Here is a 19,846-nt window from a genome sequence, read left to right as displayed (position 1 = left end):
TAATTACCATGCCCCGCCTTTATCAGGTTTCATTATTCTTACAACCACATTCATAATTACCATGCCCCCGCCTTTATCAGGTTTCATTATTCTTACAACCACATTCATAATTACCATGCCCCCGCCTTTATCAGGTTTCATTATTCTTACAACCACATTCATAATTACCATGCCCCACCTTTATCAGGTTTCATTATTCTTACATCCACATTCATAATTACCATGCCCCCCCTTTATCAGGTTTTATTATTCTTACATCCACATTCATAATTACCGTGCCCCCTCCTTTATCAGGTTTCATTATTCTTACAACCACATTCATAATTACCATGCCCCCACCTTTATCAGGTTTCATTATTCTTACAACCACATTCATAATTACCATGCCCCCGCCTTTATCAGGTTTCATTATTCTTACAACCACATTCATAATTACCATGCCCCCACCTTTATCAGGTTTCATTATTCTTAGAACCACATTCATAATTACCATGCCCCCGCCTTTATCAGGTTTCATTATTCTTACAACCACATTCATAATTACCATGCCTGCACCTTTATCAGGTTTCATTATTCTTACAACCACATTCATAATTGCCATGCCCCCACCTTTATCAGGTTTCATTATTCTTACAACCACATTCATAATTACCATGCCCCCGCCTTTATCAGGTTTCATTATTCTTAGAACCACATTCATAATTACCATGCCCCCGCCTTTATCAGGTTTCATTACTCTTAGAACCACATTCATAATTACCATGCCCCAGCCTTTATCAGGTTTCATTATTCTTACAACCACATTCATAATTACCAAATTTGGTATTGAACCAAAAGTGGTTTAGAAAAGAGACACTTCCCTTAAAGGACTGTTTGAAAGGCAAAAATTTGACACCCACAATGGTGGTACTTTTAAGTGTGGGAGGTGTGCCCAATGCCCTTATGTTATGGATAGAGAAAAAATCAAGCTCAAAAAGTTTGGATATATTTCCAGTTCAAAAAGGATGCACTGTTACACTAAAGGGGTTGTGTAATTGGCCTTGTGTAGATTCTGTGCAAGTTTCTTTGTAGGTAAAACTAAGAATGCCCTAAGGTTAAGGATTTATCAACATTTATATGATATCAGAAATAAAAATGAAAATAATTTATTATATAAACATTTGGTTAGTGAACCTACCCATTCCTTCCTGTTCTTTATTTTGGAACAGGTAGATCTGGGACCTCGTGGGGGACCCTTGAATGAGTATTTGGAGTTTGTAGAACTCAAATGGCAAGTTAGGCTTGATGCTTGTCATGCTCCTGGGTTAAATGATAGAATTTATTTATCTTCTCTGTTGAAATTACAATCTATGTTTTTTATTTAGTTATATATATTGTTTAGGGATGTTTTAAACTTTTTTTATGTATTATTGTTTTATATTTGGCTTGTATTAAGTATTTGCAGCCTTGTTAATGGGGGAAATGATGTCAGTTTATTTGTGATTGGGTAAGCAATGTATTTAAACAGGTGCTAATTGCAGCATTTTGTATTCTGAGGAAGTCATCTACCAGATGAAAGCGCTTAATACTGCTGTGTTTGCTTGTACTGTTTTATCTTGGATGAATATTGTCTGTATTTTTCTGGATTTGGAGTTTTCTGCTTATAAAGGATTTACCATCTACCAAGGGTCGCTTTTGTCTTGCAACAGCTGCCTTTTGTTTTTCATTGTTTGTAAGACTCTACCTGTTTTCCTCATTTATGTATTGTCGAAAAAAGGTTTGGGTGGGCATGGTTTGAAAACCACTCGGAGGGCAAAGGTGCACTAAATCCACTACTGATCCAAACTTGTTTTTCTACACTGTTTTAATTAATTTAATTTAGCAACTGTGTAAAGATTATGGCAAATGCATTAATCAACTATATTCCATGTCATTAATGTCTTTTGCATTGGAGCTTTTCTCTCTTTGGGTCTCCACTGAAAAGGGGTTACTTATTTCCCAGTTCAGCTTTCCCACTAAGTCAAATTTATTTATTTCATTTATTTTACATTTGTTTACTGGGAAAGTCCGACTGGACAAAATGTTCTTTTTCAGTTTATGTCTGGGGAGAAAAGCTCCACATTTATAAATGACCATAAGGTACCTATAAAATGTACATATACAAATATTGATTCAATCTCAGATACAAGTACAAAATTAAAATACATGTTATACATTTCACTGATACAATCATATAGTCTAGATAGAATACAAAGGATAGCAGTACTGTGATTGTACGTAGAAAACAAGCAAGTTAAGTGTATACATGCTTAGTAGGGTATACTATTCAAACACAAAAATAACAGGTTGTGTTCCTTTAGCTGCCTTAAGACATCTATTTCCTATTTAGGGTTTGTGCAAGAGCTGGTCCATAATTCTGACAGGTGTGATTTGAGAAGTTTTTTAAAGCTGGAAGTGTTAGTACATGCAAATAAATACATGCATGTATGCATAAATAAAATAAATAAAAATGTATAATTACAAATGTTATGGCCAAATCTTTAAAAAATGATGCTCTAGAAGTAACATCTGACCAGTGTGTATCTACCAAAATCAGTGTTGCATATTCAATAGTCCATCTGATACTAGAGGCCACGTTTAGCCAGACAGGCAACATAATTGTACTAATTCATGCTTCACTGATCTGATCCATTTTTTGTGGTTTGTAAAAAAAATGAAAAGGTAGGATCCTTTACTAGAAACATTATAAAGTTTGAAAACTTGAAACATTCAGAAACGCTTTAGGAGCTATCATTATATTTGGCTTTAAGTTAGTAAGGGATAACCTCTGCCTGATTGGAGAGCTTAATACTAAAAATAAATATCTATTACAGAAAAGAAAATGATAATTGCATTGCACAGTGCCTTCACAGCTTATGAAATAAAGCTATCCTTACAGTTAGACATCATTCATTAAGTTCCTTGAAAAATAATCTTAATATGAACATGGGAGACTGTATCAACATGGGATTAAGGCAACTGAGCTTTCTGAAGACCTGTAGTTTTCCTAAGCTTGAAAATGGAGGCTAATAACATTTGAACAATTAGGGACTTGGTGGTTAGTGATTAATATGAGTACAGATCCAAGGTTATTTGTCTTCTTACTACATTGCAGACCCCATGTGACATGCATGACATATCCCTTTCCAGGGTTTTGACATTCCATATCTAATCATTTATTTTCTCAGCATGTTATGACTTACCAGGACTAATGGAATGGCACTAACAGGAAGTCTCATACTTTCAGAAGAACAATATCAGAAAAGTTCTGATCTAGTCTATAAGGATTTACATTCTAAGTAGAAATTAAAATGTACAACCATTTACTGCAACCCTACAACCAGTTACTGGTCTGTGTCCCTTCCTTCTTGAGACAAGAGTAGACATCCACAGATGTGTGGTACTGCATGAGCTCTGACTGGGAAAGTGCAAAAGTGCACATCTTGGGTCATTTCCATCTTACTACTACAGACAGACATCTCATGTTCTGATATCAGCCTGATGATGTACTGGCATCACTACACGTAATGCATTTACTAAATCCTGCCCTTATATACATGCTACTCTGCACCGTTGGACAGGCAATATCCTTCTACTTGAAAACTAGACATATTTTGCAGAGTGCCAGATGGGAGTACCGTGCATATACCTATTGGTACTAAGGGTGAAGGGATGAAGGATGCAAGGATGTAGGGATTTCTGATGTATGTATGACACATAAACCACTAGATAGTACTGAAACATCTTGATATCCTAAGTCCTTTTCCTTCTTAACATTTTAGCACTGCACTGTGTTGTTACTATGACTGCAGCAGTAGCTGGGCATTTTGGAAAATGGCCTCCACAAGGAAAGATAAAAGAATGACAAGGAATTACTTAGTAGCATTGTTATCTGCTGCACGAAAGAAAAAAATTGAAAACGTGAATTGTGGGTGGGATTGTAATAATATGTTTACCATATTGTAATAAATGTATATAAAGTTCAGAGTGACACATGTGGTTGCCATGTATTACATACCAGGGTCAGGATTCAAAGACAGATAGCTCAAAGTGCAGCATGTAGCGGGCAATTCAGCGACAGACAGAGTAGCTGAACAATGTGAAAAATAGCAAGCTATGCAGCACAATGGGAAAATAGCATGGTATGAAACACATGCAAATAATCACCTCATGATATGGAAATGAGATATCCCATGCAAACAAGTCACACAGATTATGGAAATGATGACAGGAAACATGGCAAAGCAATTCAGAAATATATAAAGCAGGTGTACTTCAACATCAGTGCAAACTGTTCTGAACACCAAAGAGGTTTGGTGTACACCATGAATGTAATAGGAATAGCCACAACTATAGCATGTGTTAGTATCTGCCATCAAAGTCAGTGCCTGCGATGCTGCAGATATCTGCACTATTGTAGAAGGTACTGGCAGCACGGAACATAATATCACCTAATGAAATAGCAGATGGTGGACTGGTACTGGGTATCCAGGCACATTGGATGAGTGCTCATTGAACTGTGGCACCAGCAACTGGAATCAAGGGGGCTGCATGGAATGCCCATCCCATTGGACACAAAGATGTGTATAGCATTAACAATCTTAGCTACAGAGATCTTTCTTTAACCATTAGGGGATACATTTGGTAGGTGTCTGTCTTGGGTATCCTACAGAAGTTGATCACATCATGCTTCAACATATGGAGAAGTATCTGGTTCCCCAATTCTGCACGGGAGAGAAGTACTACTATGCAGGCGTTTTACAACATATCCAGTTTTTCAGAGTTTCTGAGGGTTGCAGACTACACACACATTGCCATAAAGGCCCTACTTGGTCTACAGAAACTTAGATATAGCAACATGAAGGACTTTTACTCCTTTATTTGACAGGTGGCATGTGTCAATATAATGTATTTATGTGCCACCCTGACAGTTATCATGATTTAGACATATATCACACAGCCAACCTATACCCATGGTTTGAACAGGGGAACTTCCTACAGGGTCATCTAATTGGTCAGTGCACACATATGTGGCTTATGAAGGGAAATGTACATGGTTACCATGACAGCAGGAAGCAGGTCTCATATAATGCTGTGACTGCTGTGTGTTACAGGTGATGATGGATGTGCTTGGAAGCCATGGATGATGATCCTCATGTGCAATGCCAGGACCATGAGAGAGAATGCATACATGACAATCCACAAAGAAATGCATATTGTCATTGATTTCATATTTGGTCAACTAAAGGAATGCCATTGCCCGAACACATAAGGCTGGGTGCTACAATATGTACTTGTAACCTGCAGCAGAATCTTTGTGTTGTGTATCATCTTGCATAATATGTCATGATTTAAACAGATTCAGAAACAGGGAAATATTCCAGCATGGCCCAGCATAGCAGGAGGACCAGCAATGCAACAGCAGACTGTAGAGTCTGGGAACAAAGAGACATCAGTGATGCTTTATGCAAGGCAGACGTGGGAGTAAGACATCACTGCAATGACAAAAAGATGGCTATTTAAACCACTAAGACAGTAACAGCTGATGGCAACACTGTAATTTGGGGTAGGCTCACAAGAGGGGAGTTTGGTAGCCACTTACTCTGCTAGCAAGTTGTGTGGAGTGAGGGATTACATTCTCTAATGGTGGTGATGAACAGCTGTGTCACAGCAATTGGCAGTACCCATTGAAGTGCCCTGTAGTGTTTGGGCTAAATGCAGTCCATGGCAGAGAAGGTGTAGGAATACAGGGTCAAATGCACACATTCTGTAGGGATGCCCCAGGATGAGATCCTACAGAAGTCTGATGTTCATGACCTTGACAATGGCCACATGCATCTTGGAATAGAGCTAACGCTTTTGCTGTTATTCCAATAGTGACTTACTCCTATTAGAAAGTGTACAGATTAAATTTACAAAAAAAAAGATAATTTCATAATTTGAATATAATGTTTGGTTATAATTGTCTGCTCTTTACTTCTCTGTTGAACATCCCACCATACCAATAACATATGGTCTGCCGAAAGTGCATAAAAACCCATTGAACCCTCCCCTTAGACCCATTGTCTGGGAGAGGGTGGCTTACTGAGCCAATATCCATTTATGTTGAGAAACAATTTAGGAGTGTATAGACAAAGTGGAAACTATTTTGAGGGACAGTAAGCAATTTTTGGAACATCTTTATACATGGGCTAAGCATAGAGACGAGGATGCAATCAGAAGTATGTTTTTTGTCACTGTATATGTGAATTCTTTATTCACAGTAATTCTGAATGAAGATGGTGTTGGAAATGTGAGACAATTTCTTATTCAGGAAAGTGGCTACCCCAACATAAAGATTAACACGTTCTGTGCCGTACTAGATTTACTTTTGGAGAACAATGTTTTTCTCTATGAATCTGAATACTTCTTTCAAATAGTAGGAGGAGCTATGGGCACAGCATGTGCAAATACATATGCCAATTTAGTTCTTGCCAACTCGGAAAAGAGTCAGTCTTGATATGCATAAGATGCATGTCACTTTCTATAAGCATTTTGTGGATGACATTTGTTTCATTTGGCATGGCAATGAGGTAGATCTTAAAAGTTTTGTGCTCTATTTGGAGAGTATCACCACCTACTTGTCTTTTTGTTTGCACTACTCTTTGGAAACCATTGATTTTCTTGACGTTACAGTTAGCAAGAACATGCTTGGCAGTCTGTCTACTAAGCATTACAGAAAAAAATGTAGGAAGAATAATATACTGCACTGTTCCAGTATGCATCCTAGACATACTACTAGGAATGTAGTGAAAAATCAGGTACTTAGGTGTAAAAGATTATATACAGATCCTGAATCACTAGAAGAAGCACTCAATGTACTTTGCCTAGATCTTGTGGATAGGGGCTATAAAACTGAGGAAGTAGAGAGAACCGTAGAAGAAGTTAACAAGTTGGAACGCACTAAAACAAAACCCTTCTTTTCTGATCAGTCTACTATAACTATAGAGAGAGTGAAAAGGCTGTGGGTATGAAGGTAGTTAATAGAATGTGTTTAACTTATTCTGGAGGGGTCAATAGAGTATGTGAGAGTGTTAAGAGAAATTGGCCAGTTCTGTTGACGGATCCAAAATAAGCAGGGTGATAGAATCTACCCCCAAATTCTGCTTCAAAAATTGCAAAAACTTGAAGCAGCGTTTGTGCTATAAGCACAATAGGTCTTATGGACAGTTCATTTCACAGCGTAAAGGGACATATGCATGCAGGACTTGTAAAGCCTCCCCCAATATTTGGTCAACTTGCATGGTTACACACACAGTGACTATGAAATCAATATAATTTTCCTTCTGTGCAGACTGCTTAACTAAAAACATAGTTTATATGGCTAGGTGTAACCTACGTGATTGTTTTTACATAGGTAACACCAATCGTATGTTGAAGGAAAGGGTTTTGGAACATTTAAATGATATACATAGTAACAAACTAATTAATGCATTGGCCAAGCATGTGTCAGAGGGTGAGGGGGACCACAGTTTTAAGTTCTCGGTTCTACAAAAGGTTAATGATAGTCCAAGACCCGAATAATGAGACGGAATGTGTTGAACTAAAATGGATTATTGACTTTAAGGCATATGCCCCTCCAGGTCTGAATAGTGCCGTCTCTTTAAAGCCTATTTTAAAGTACAGGAGTCTGCCTCATTAAATATGTCTGTTTTTATTGGTTGTATGGAATATTTAAAAGAAAATGTTATTAACTGTTGTTATTTGTATTAAGGTCTGAGGAAGCAGGCAACTGCGAAAGCGCTAATCTAAATTTATTTGTTCTGTGTTATATTAAACTATTTTATCCTACTCTCAACATCTTGATGCCTTGTTTTTTTAAGTATTTATATTTTTGGGTTTGTCAGGTCTCATTGCAATCTATTTGGTTTATAGTCTCAAAAGTTGTTGGCTAGGGTCAGTTAGGAAACATTTCTTTTGCATTCATTGATTAAATAGCAATTATGGGTGGCACAGTGGTGCAGCGGTTTGTGTTGTTGCCTTGCAGCAACAGGTTTTCAGGTTTGATTCTCAGCTGGGGTGCCTTCTATGCAGAGTCTGTATGTCCTCCCTGTGTTTGTTTGGGCTTCCCCTGAGTGCTTTGGTTTCCTCCCACATTCCCATTACATGCTGCAGGTAGATTGGGCATGCTAAATTGGCCCTAGGTGTGCATGTGTGTACCTTCTGAGAAAGGTTGGGTGCTGGTGGATTGGACACTCTAAACTGGCCCTAGGTGTGTATGCATGTGCCTTCTGAGGAAGGTTGGGTGCCAGGCTGGCAAATCAACACCATAAAACTCTAATGCCACATGTTCTGTGGACCAATGATTTGTTGTGATGACCCTTAATAGGAGCAGCCGAAAGGAGAAGAAGACTGAATAGCAATCACATCTAGCTAATTAGTGGGAGGAGCTGAGAAGCAGTTTTCTTATTTAAGGTATTCACCTACATTCCTCTCCTGATTCCAGCTACAAGAGAGTCAAGTTTAAAACTGCTGTTTGACTACATTGATTTTTAGATTTTTTCCTACCCACCCAGCAAATTCTTACTATGCTTTTAAATGTGCTTGCTTTTGAGCTACCTGCCCATAGTTTGAATTAGACTTTGTAAGCCCATCCCATTGCTGATAGCACAAACTGACAGGACACTCCCATTAGACTCTTACAGCTTGAATTGCCTTCTCTTTCATGCCATCCCCCTTGACGTAGTGTGCACTGCACCGTGCATGGTTCTTTTCTTCATTTTTTTCCTTTTTTAGCCAAAAGTCAGCTACTTGCATTTTTAACTTAGTCTGAGACCTTAGTCTTATAGTGGGAAAACTGAGTTGCTGCAGGATCTGAGCATCATTTATTTAATTTCTCTGGTGTTTTTACTTTTCATATTTTACTTGGTCTGGGGACCTTAGTCTTGTAGTGTCACTCACAATAGTGAGAGACTGGTGAACTACTGCAGGATCTCAACCTTACATATACACTTATTCTGCATTTTTACTGTTTACTGATTGGACTCATCTCTAGCTCATCTATAACTTGTGCAGCAGTGGTTTGCAGTACACTGTACAGATGCAGGCACCTAGAGTTGTCATTTTCCATATAAAGCTTCCTCTGCTACTTTTTCAATTATCTAGCTGAGTGCATAGCAGCTAGTGTGCCCTATGAGGAGCATTACCCCAAGTATCTGTTTCAGATCAATCCTAGAACTCTCCCCTCAGCCCAACAACTCCCAGTTTAGTTAGTTATAAACCCCTCTTGTACCACCATTCATAGATAACAAGAAAGAGGATTTATAGCCATGGATGTGTGCTTTCCTATTGTCTCTGTAGCCAGCCTGGTGGAAATACGAATCCTGAGACAGTGTAGGAATTGTCTCCTGTTTACTGACAACCACCTTATTTTTAAGCAACCTGACAGTATGCAAGAGATGTGAGTACATTATGTCATTGGAGGCAAAGCTGTTACATACAGACACTGATATATCCAAACAGGTTACCAGTAACATATACACTACACCTCCAATGGATCAGATACATGACCTCACATTAGAGTTGCCACCACTTTAAAGAGAAGATCCAGGATAAAATATATCCATGTGCTGAAGGCTCAAGGAAAATATTTTGGGGGGTGGCTCCAAGAGTATCACCCTTGGGAAAATTTTATAATTTTGAGTTATAAAATGCATGTTTTAGAACAGTTTTGTGACAGTTTTTTAGCACACAAAACTGTCACATGAGTTATGATGCTCTTAAATGCAATCTGCCCAAACCTCAAAGGTCTACCTTACTCTGTCCTCAGTAACCTTCCAAACACTCTACAAAGACAACACCTCCCAGAACACATACAACCACATTTCACAATGTCTCATCCTCTAAGGTCTTAAGGCATACTACTACACAACCAAATAGATTGCAAAGATGATACCACATATGAATAGATTATTGACTTTAACAACTGGCTTAGTTACTGGTGTCATTCCAAAGCATTTAATATTTGTCAGCTTAGGAGGACATAACCCACAGATCATGCTGCTTTGCCAGTGATGGTCTGCACTTGTCCCCATTAAACATTTGGATATTTGCCAAAATGTTATACACCCTTATACTAACTTTTTTAGGCGGTGCCAGTCTGAGAAACCTTCCAACATAGTAAATTCTACTCAAGATAAAGTAAAGGTGTTACTGCTCAGTTGTAGGAGTCTCAGCAAGAAGCTCCACTGCCTGAAATTGCTCATCACCCTGGACAGTATTTACATCTGGACAGTTACTAAGACATGGTTTACAGCTGTGGAAGGCACCCCAGCAGTGCAAGACCATAATGTCTTCCATACACTTACACCAGCTACTGCACAAGAAGGGACAAGAGGTAGAGGTGTATCAATCTATATAAAAAGTAGGCACACCACATCACTGGTCAAAAATTTGACATCCTTGAGCTGCCATATGCCCAACTAATCTTAGGTAAAGTCCCATATCATACCCATGCTAGCTATAGGTCCCCGTCTATTACCCAGTATAACCTTACTTCATACTTGAATGTACTGGAGTTACTTGCTATTTAGCGCAACACCATATTCTTGAGTGACATCAACTATCCCATCATGAACTGGGATACATACACAACCGCTAACATGCAGGTTCAAAGATTCTTGGATTCTGTCAGTGTAACAACCTGGAACAGCTAGTCTGCACACCTGTTAGAGATGCAAATATCCTGTATCTGGTACTCACAAATATAGGGAATGATGCACACCCACTACTGTAATGTCCTCACTGGTCAGATCAGATCAGATCACAAAACAATCATCCTTGAAATAAATATAAAGTCAGAACTTCCAGCAAACCCCATAACCTTTAAGAACTTTTCCATGGCTAACTATCTCCTATTAAGTGATCACATAGCTAACTTCCAAGTCCCCCCCCCCCCAGACTCTCGCCTATGTGAAAAAGTTTACTGAAATACTGTAGAAGCATGTAAATAACTGAATAGAAACAGCAATACTAATCTGAAATAAACTTAGAACAAACTTTAAAAACAAGCACCCTTGCTGGACTCACAGTATAAACAAGTTGTACAGCAAAAGAAAGAAAATCCTGTCCAAAAATATGAAGACAAAAAAAAAAAAACTTCCCTCATCAGTCTCAACAAGCAACTAATCAAGTTCACTAATGCCAGCTTTGATGCTGTGAAGCCTGTGATGCTCCTGCACTGTCTCAGTAATCAAGGAGCCTCAATCCTCACCACTAACACCAGTGAGAGACATGCACATTGGGAGGATGACAAGTACACACAGTAAAGTACAAATCATGTTACTATTCACAAATGACATATAATTGTTTACAAAAGTCTAGCTAGCTGGGCTGGCAGCCTTCACAGATGCAAAAATGGCTTCCCAGACTAAAGATAACCATAAGGCATTTTCAGTTATGTATGCAACTGGGGTGCACCCAACAGTGTGCTGAACTACTAGTGAATGGAACTCTATATACAGAACTGGGGGATATAGACAATTTGCTGGCCAATAAATTTAGCTACAGTTTCACCTTCTGTCACCACCAGTTGCTCCCAGGAAATAGCCTCTACCATTTCTCTCCAACTTTCACTAAAGAAAAGATCCTCACTACACTCTGCAAAACTAAAAACACTGCATCAGTGGGTACTGATAATATCTCAGGATGACTCCTAATAGCTTAAAAAATGACCTGTCAGGCTGACTAGAATCTCAATTCAACCACAACCCTCAGACATGCTTCATCCATAGAGCATGGAGGACTGCAATGGCCAATCCTTCACATAAAGGGGGACCATTAACAGACCCAGGGAACTACAGACCCAAGTTTGACTAGTCTTTTATGCAAGCCCATGGAAAGAATTATCATGGACCTGATAAACAAAGACATAGAAAATCTTCAAACACTGGACCCATTCCAGTGTGGTTTTGTCAAGGGCAGGTAATGCTTACTTAAACTGGCACACTTATTTGAGGAGGCCACTAGAGCCAAGGATGAGGGCAAAATGGTGCATATTGCCTACCTTGACCTGCAAAGGCATTTGCCATAATATCTCGCTCAGGTATTATAGACAAGATTACAAATTTAGACATAAATCCCTATGTCCTCCAATGTATAGCCAAATGGCTCATGGACAGGCTATATTAAGTTAGGATGGGGAAATCCACTTCCTCTAAGAGGTCTGTTACTAGAGGTGTCCACAGGGCTCAGTACTGGGACCTCTTCTGTTCAGAATATATTTTTCTGAAGTCAAGGGAAATGTAAAGGACCTTTGGCTGACCAAATTTGCTGATGACTGCAAACTGGTTGCAATCACTAAATCCCTAAACGATGTAGATATCCTCCAAGTGGGTATGACATGAAAAAAATAATTGGTAACTGAGCCATGGCCTAAAACACAATGTAAAATAATGCATAATTGTATTCTTTGGGAAGACAACCACCCCTGAAAATTACAACATTGATAACACTTTCCAAAGAGTGGACTCAGTGGTAACAGACTTTGGAACTCAGATTGACAGTAACCTGAAATTTGATCAGCATGTGTCCATTATGCTACAAAAATCCTTCTATGTGGCACATCACATAAGTAAGGGCATAGCATCTGGATCTAAGGAGATCATAGTCCCACTATACTCAGCCCTCATTAGACCAATAATCAAGTTCAGGGCTCCCTCTGGTATGTACCTGACCAGGCTTTTGTAACGGCTGGAGCAGCCACAAGGGCTCCTCACTAAAAGAATACATGGTGTAAATAACATGTCCTGTGCAGACTGCCTCAAAGCCTTATCACTGTACTTGGTCTACTACAAACTACTAACAGATTATCTATTCCTAACCTCCAAGGCATTCTCTGATCCAGCTCCGATGAATCTACTACACATTCCGAAAACAAGCAGCACTAGAATTATCTAATATAAGGATCTAATCCTAGTCTGTAACACAAACAAAACATGTTGCAGGGACAGATATGGATCTCAGAAATTATTCCTTTTATGGAACTGACTCCCCTTTCATGTGGAGCAGAGCTCTTCCCTAAGCCCATTCAAGCACAGTTTGGACCAATGGATGGCAAATTGCAAATTCACCCCTTAGCTTGTTGCCTGTGTCTCTTATGGACAGGGGGGACAGGGGTATTTTGTAGATGCCTTAAGGCACAGGCATACACCAAAGCCAGTCTAATCCATGTGCACTGATAAATGGAAAAGTTGAGGGATGAATGGCTACACTTAAAAATGATCTAGGGCCATTAGCCTGGTAACCGTCTATGATCTTATGATCCTATATTTATGCACACAGCCTCTGTGGTCCCATAGTTTCACTAATCTGTTGAATGCAGGTTTGGTAGTATCTTGTTATGCTATAATCCATGTTATTTTAAAGTGTCCAAGGAACATGAGTTTATCAAAGGAGATGGAAGTGACTCTCCCAACAGCATGATGTGGATGCCGTATTTGGCATCTCAGTGTGCAACACCCATGCTTTATCTGTACTCAGAACCATAGCTGGCTTATCTGGTATCCTGTTCAGTCCCCCAAATCTCAACTTTAAATTGACAAAAACACAAAACAAAAAAAAAAGCTCTTCTGTTGCAGAGTAGCATGCTGCTTGCTACAAATGTAGCAAGTCACTTGCCACAGTTAAACTACCACATGCTGAGCACTGCGGTTATGATCACAAATACAGTCTATACTTCTACATCTATACAGTCTACTAATTTTTGGCTTTTTCCAGCATTCTTGACCAAAGAACAAGTACATCAAGCAGCTTGATACAGAACTACCAGACAATGAATGCTTCAGCACTTCAGACACAAATGTAAATTCAGTATCACAAATGAATGCTGGTACTGCACTCCTGCACCATCAACACTTGCTGAGCACACTCCCTGACATGTTGCACCTGGACTAGCTGACCCCTTTGCCCCACTTTAGTTATGGATCTGCCTGTATCTGTCTCTCATCAGCTCTACCAACTATTCATTAAGATCACTAGATGTAATCCTCATTAAGATAATCCACTCAGCTGTAGCACAAACTATTCTCGGTACCATAAAGTCTGCTCTTCAAATTTTCCCTTAGAACTAGACAGTTTAGTTTTAGCACTCAAATCTGTTTCTTTGAGCTCAGCACTTGTTCAGAACTCGTTGTAAGCACTAAATAAGCTACAAATTACTACAGCACTCAACTTTCCTCACTTGTCTAGAGGAAAACAGTTTTTAGTACTTAATAAATAAGCACCTATCCAGGCATGTCTAAGGGTCAATTCCCGGTGTTTTCTCCTGTCTATCTGATGAATCTGGGCATCTTGGGGCAAAGCAGCAATTGCCTCATGTACACAGACAACCATCTCCTCCTACCACCCAACACTACAACCTGTGGGAGATGCACTTATATAGCCAAACTGGAAGCAAAGCTCTCTTCACCCAAGACTGGACTAGACAGTGAAGAGGAGAAGGTAAACACTTGCACCACACCACACTCATCACATAGTCCCTGAAAACCTACATCACCAAAACACACACATAGAAACACAAAATACACACCTACATTCGTGAAGGATCTCAATAAAAATCTGCTCAAGCAACAGAGACTTCCAAAGCAGAAACGCAAGCAACCTCCACCTCCCAACACAACCCAAATAACACATAGCCCACAAACTCAGTGTGCTACTCAACCACAGCCTATAAGGCATGACAACGTACCCAACACTCTAGTCATAGGTGACTCTATAGTCAGGCACACTGATGTTCCACTCACCAGGCTAAACAAGGAGAAAGTTACTGTCAGCTCCCTGTCAGGTGCCAGGATCCACCACATAATGCATGCACTCAGGTCACTCCACAACAAGAACAAAAATGACTCTGTCATTGTCCATGTTGGTGTGAATAACCTAAAATGTACCTCCCTGGACTGCATGAAAAGATACATGCAGGAGCTCTCTGATCTTGTAGCCCAGGCAGGTATGACCCTAGCCCTGAGTACCATCCTGCCATCACCCAGAATGATACCACAGTACAAGGACAAAAGGATTGACTTCAACAATTGGCTAAGCTTCTGGTGTCATTCTAAGGGGATCCAGTATCTGCCTGGGATGACATGATCGACAGACCACAATGCTTTGGCCTTCACCTGTCGTCCTTGGGATTCCGGATACTGGCTAAGGCTCTTGCCACCCCTTATAGTGCCTTTTTTAGGCAAGGTTCAAATGACAAATTCACCACTGCAACAGGTACAAGCAAGCAAAATCTGAAGGTAATGCTACTCAGTGCTAGAAGTCTAAACCTCAAAATGCATTCTCTCGAAGCACTCCTTAAAATGGAGAACATCGACATATGTGCAGTGACAGAGACCTGGTTCAAGGCTCCAGAGAGCACCCCTGCATTACCAGGCTATAATTCATACCAAACCTTTCGGCCACCTAACCTGGACCGAAACATCAGGTGGAGGCATGTCCATATTCATTAAGGATATCCACACCTCCAGGCTAGTTGCTCAGCATAATGCATCCGAGATTATCCAAGTGCAACTAACTCTGGGCAAGACCATAATCCAAATTGTAACTTGCTACAGATCCCTCACCATGCCCCATGATTCCCACTCCTCATTTCTTGATACACTGGAAAATATTAGGGTACAACTTAACACCCTAATAATGGGCAATTTCAACTACCCCACCATTAAATGGGAAAACTACTCATGTACCAACTCTTTTGCTCAATGTTTTTCTGGAATTCATAAATTCCAATGCCATTGATCAGCTTATCCATACCCCCACCAGGGGCAGCAATATCCTAGACCTGGTCATTACTAACATGGGTGACTGGTCTTCCACACCAGAGGTCAATTCTTCAATGGTCAGATCCGACCACAAGCTAATCACCCTAGACATCCACATCCCGCCCCCACCCCCATTAGAGAAACCACAGTAAAAAAGTTCTCCAAAGCCAACTTCATGCTTCTTAAGACAGAAGTGGCAAACATCATGACACCCATGTAGACAGACAATAGAGGTATAAAAAACAAACGGATTTTACTGGTCTTGTCGTTTGGTTTTTGGAGCTGCTTCTTTCATCTTGTTTCTCTGGACAATAGAGGTATGACTGCTGAATCCTACACAAATGCACTCTATAAGCACTTTTATGAGTGCATAGATCGTGCTATCCCTAACAGAACCAAGATGCTGTCCTCCAAAAAAGGGAAGCCAATCTGGTGGTCCCCTGCTATAAATAAACTCTACAACAGAACAAAGAAACTGTTGGAAAAAAAGAGTAAAATCCCATGATTGGAAGAACTTCCTGGTTAGCCTCAGTAAGAAGCTGAGATCCCTCATAAAAATTCCCCAAAGCTAATTACGAAAACAAAATTGCCACTGATTCTAAAGACAACCACAACGCATTCTATAGCTATGTCAAGAATCTCAATGGCAACACTCAGATCTGCTCTGAGTTACAGCACAGTGGCACTAAATATACAGAACCAACTGATATTGCCAACATCCTGGCAGATATGTTCAGTGCCAACATTACACCCCCTCTCACACCATAAAGGGCCCATCTCTATACCGAAAGAATGCAAAGTTCCTGTAATCACGGCTGCACAGGCAAAAACCACACTCTCCAAAGCCAGGAACACAGCATCCATGGGACCTGACAACATCCCAGGCTGCGTTCTACATGAACTGCAGAATGAACTGGCACCTCACCTAAGCACCATGTTCAATCATAGCCTCAGCTCAGGCTTTTTGCCCACTGAATGGAGCACAGCGACGGTTACCCACTCCACAAAGGGGGAACCACCACGGACCCTGGGAACTACCACCCCATTAGCCTGACGAGCCTGGTCTGCAAGGCCATGGAACGTATCATTATGGAACCTATAAACAAAGACATTGGTAATCTCCAAACTCTGGACCGCACCCAGTTCGGGTTTGTAAAAGGCAGATCATGTCTCCTAAACCTGATAGACTTCTTTGAAGCAGCCACCAAAGCCTTAGATGAGGGTAAGGTGGTTCACACAGCCTATCTAGATCACGCCAAGGCTTTTGACACCATCCCCCACTCTGGTATTATAGATAAATTCACTAAACTAGGTATAAATCCCTATGTCACAAGATGGGTTGCCAACTGGCTCACTGACAGAACCCACACTCTTAAAGTAGCAGACTCCAAATCTGACTTCAGACCAGTGACAAGTGGAGTTCCACAGGGTTCAGTCCTGGGTCCTCTCCTGTTTGGTATCTACTTTTCTGAAGTACAGGCTAACACAGAAGGTGTTTGGTTAATGAAGTTCACAGATAACTGCAAACTAGGAGCCATAATTGAAACACTTAACGATGTGGACATCCGACAAAAGGGCCTCACTGAGACAGATGCCTGGTGTCAAAGCCATGGTCTCAAGCTCAATGCCAAAAAGTGCATTGTCATCCCCCTTGGTAAAAACTTTGTACCCATGAGCTACCACATAGGTGGTAGTCTACTTAACACTGAAAGTGTGATAAGACCTTGGACCCAGGTAGACAGTAGTCTCTCCTTTGATAATCACATTGCCACAGTAGTCAGGAAATCCTTCTACATGGCACAACTCATCACAAAAGGTTTCTCATCCAGGAAAAAAGAGGTCATTGCTCCCCTCTACTCATCACTCATTAGACCCATTATAGAGTACAATGCTCCTTTTGGTATGTATCTCACAAGACATCTACAACAACCTACCTCAAACAGATGGGCAATCTCTGCCAAACATGCCAAGCTATGTCAAACCAGAGCTGTTGGACATGCTCCACTTAAAGAAATCCCAATCCCTCCGAGCTACACGCTCTTGGGACCTAAACCTTGTCACCACAATAAACAGAGCATGCTGGAGGGATAGATTCCTGTCCCAGAGACTTCCCATACTCTGGAACAAACTACCTAGCTATATCAAGCAAAGCTCCTCATTAGCACTCTTCAAGAAAAATCTTGATGATTGGATGGGAAATAGGAAATTCACCCCGGGGATCACCTCTGTGACTCTGCTTGACAGGGGCACAGGAAACTAATTTTCTTGGGTGGCGAAAGTCAGGGTACCTTTTTGGCTAGACTTATATAGGCCCCAGGGCCAATAGCCTAGTACCTACCTATGAACCTATGAAGATTGTACTTAACTTGTACCTTATGTACATTACCACAAAACCTCTGCATTACTGTATCTGATGCAACTCACCCGAAATATCTTAGGAGTGCTGGCAATGCCATTTCTTTTTCGTTTTATTAAATTTATGAATGCTCCCTCATGCTTAAGTTCTTCCCTTGGTTTAATTTCTCCAAGTCTTTTAGGTTTCAAATACTATGAGGGGAATGGACCCTATTCCTAAGTCAGGGTATGATTTATATGACTAACATTGTTTCAGTCTTTGATGTAAGCCAAAAGTGCTCTTCACAGCACCCACAATGTGCTCAGAATTGATTCCATCTGCAATTCATATGGAGTTACATGTATTGGTAGCATATCTAAATATAATTTCATTCTTTTTTTTAGACCAGTTGCGCCTACTACTATTGGAACTGTCTGGGTATATTTATTCCACATTGCTCTCATTTCTGCCTGCAGATCCTGGTATTTTACTACTTTGTTTCTCACTGTACAGAAGATACTATAATCACTTGGTATAGCAATTTCAATGATCAATGGTACCTATGTCTTCTTCTCATGGATTACTATATCTGGTTTTCTTGCATCTGTTTTCTGGACTGTTGGTAATGGGTAATCCCATGTGATATAAACTTCATCATTCTCTATAATACTTTGTGGTTCATGTTTCCAATGCTTTTTAACTACTTTAATATTGTAATATTTCCACAATCCCCAATGCAACAGTGTTTCCACATTATTAGGCATTTTAGTATATAGGTCATCTGCCATTACTGCATCATATCCAGCAACAAGCTGTGTGACTGTTTCCAGTTCCTTTTTACTGAACCTGCAATGGACTTCATAAACCAATGTGCATGTAGTCCAGTATCCAGGGCTGCCAATATTAACTTTTTGTCTTTTTTTTTAAATTCATTGCTCCTCAACCATTCCTGTGTCAAATCCTGATCAAGATGAGGTCGTTCCAGGAGTTTTCTGTACTTACAGCAATATTTATTCTTTTTTCACATTTTTTTTGTCTTCTTATCTGATCCTTCTCCTTATAGTCTTTAATTTTTTTGGGGGGCACATTCAGTTGCTGCCTGATTTTTATCTACTTCTGGTTTCTTTCCATTCCCACTTAATGCCGATAGGCTTCTGCTAAACTAAGCAGGGACGTTATCTTAGACTTATTCTGCTCATGTTTTACAACTTTCACTATGATTGGATATGCTGAGGTCAGTAGATAGGTATGCAGTCCCACAACTGCAGATCTATACATGTAATCAATTTTGAGGAGTCCCATTCCTTCTTCAAAGTGAGGGATATATAATCTTGGTATAAATTGATTTTTATATATCAGTTGATAAGTGGGAAGCATTTTATTTGTTTTTCTGTCCATCGGATCCAATACCTTTTGGAGCCTATCAGTCGCACCAAAACTGTAAATTAAAAGTAGAAGAGTGAAAGCTTATAAGCTTTCGTTCCTTTAATACAACACCACGAACTTCATCAGAATAAAAAGTTTTTATTCTGATGAAGTTCATGGTGTTTTATTAAACGAATGATAGCTTATAAGGTTTGTGGACCGGTTCCTTCCTGGTCTTTGGTTTACTGCTTTTTCATTTTTACTTTGTTGTTTGGAGTTGTTTTGCTCCTTTTGGTTAAGAGTGGAAGAGCAAACTGGTTTAGAGTTT

This window comes from Protopterus annectens, chromosome 1.part0 (assembly GCF_019279795.1).
Source record: "Protopterus annectens isolate FY-2018-M chromosome 1.part0, PAN1.0, whole genome shotgun sequence".
In the NCBI taxonomy this organism is placed as follows: Eukaryota; Metazoa; Chordata; order Ceratodontiformes; family Protopteridae; genus Protopterus; species Protopterus annectens.
The sequence above is the reverse complement of the archived record's forward strand: the minus strand, read 5'-3'. Positions refer to the sequence as shown.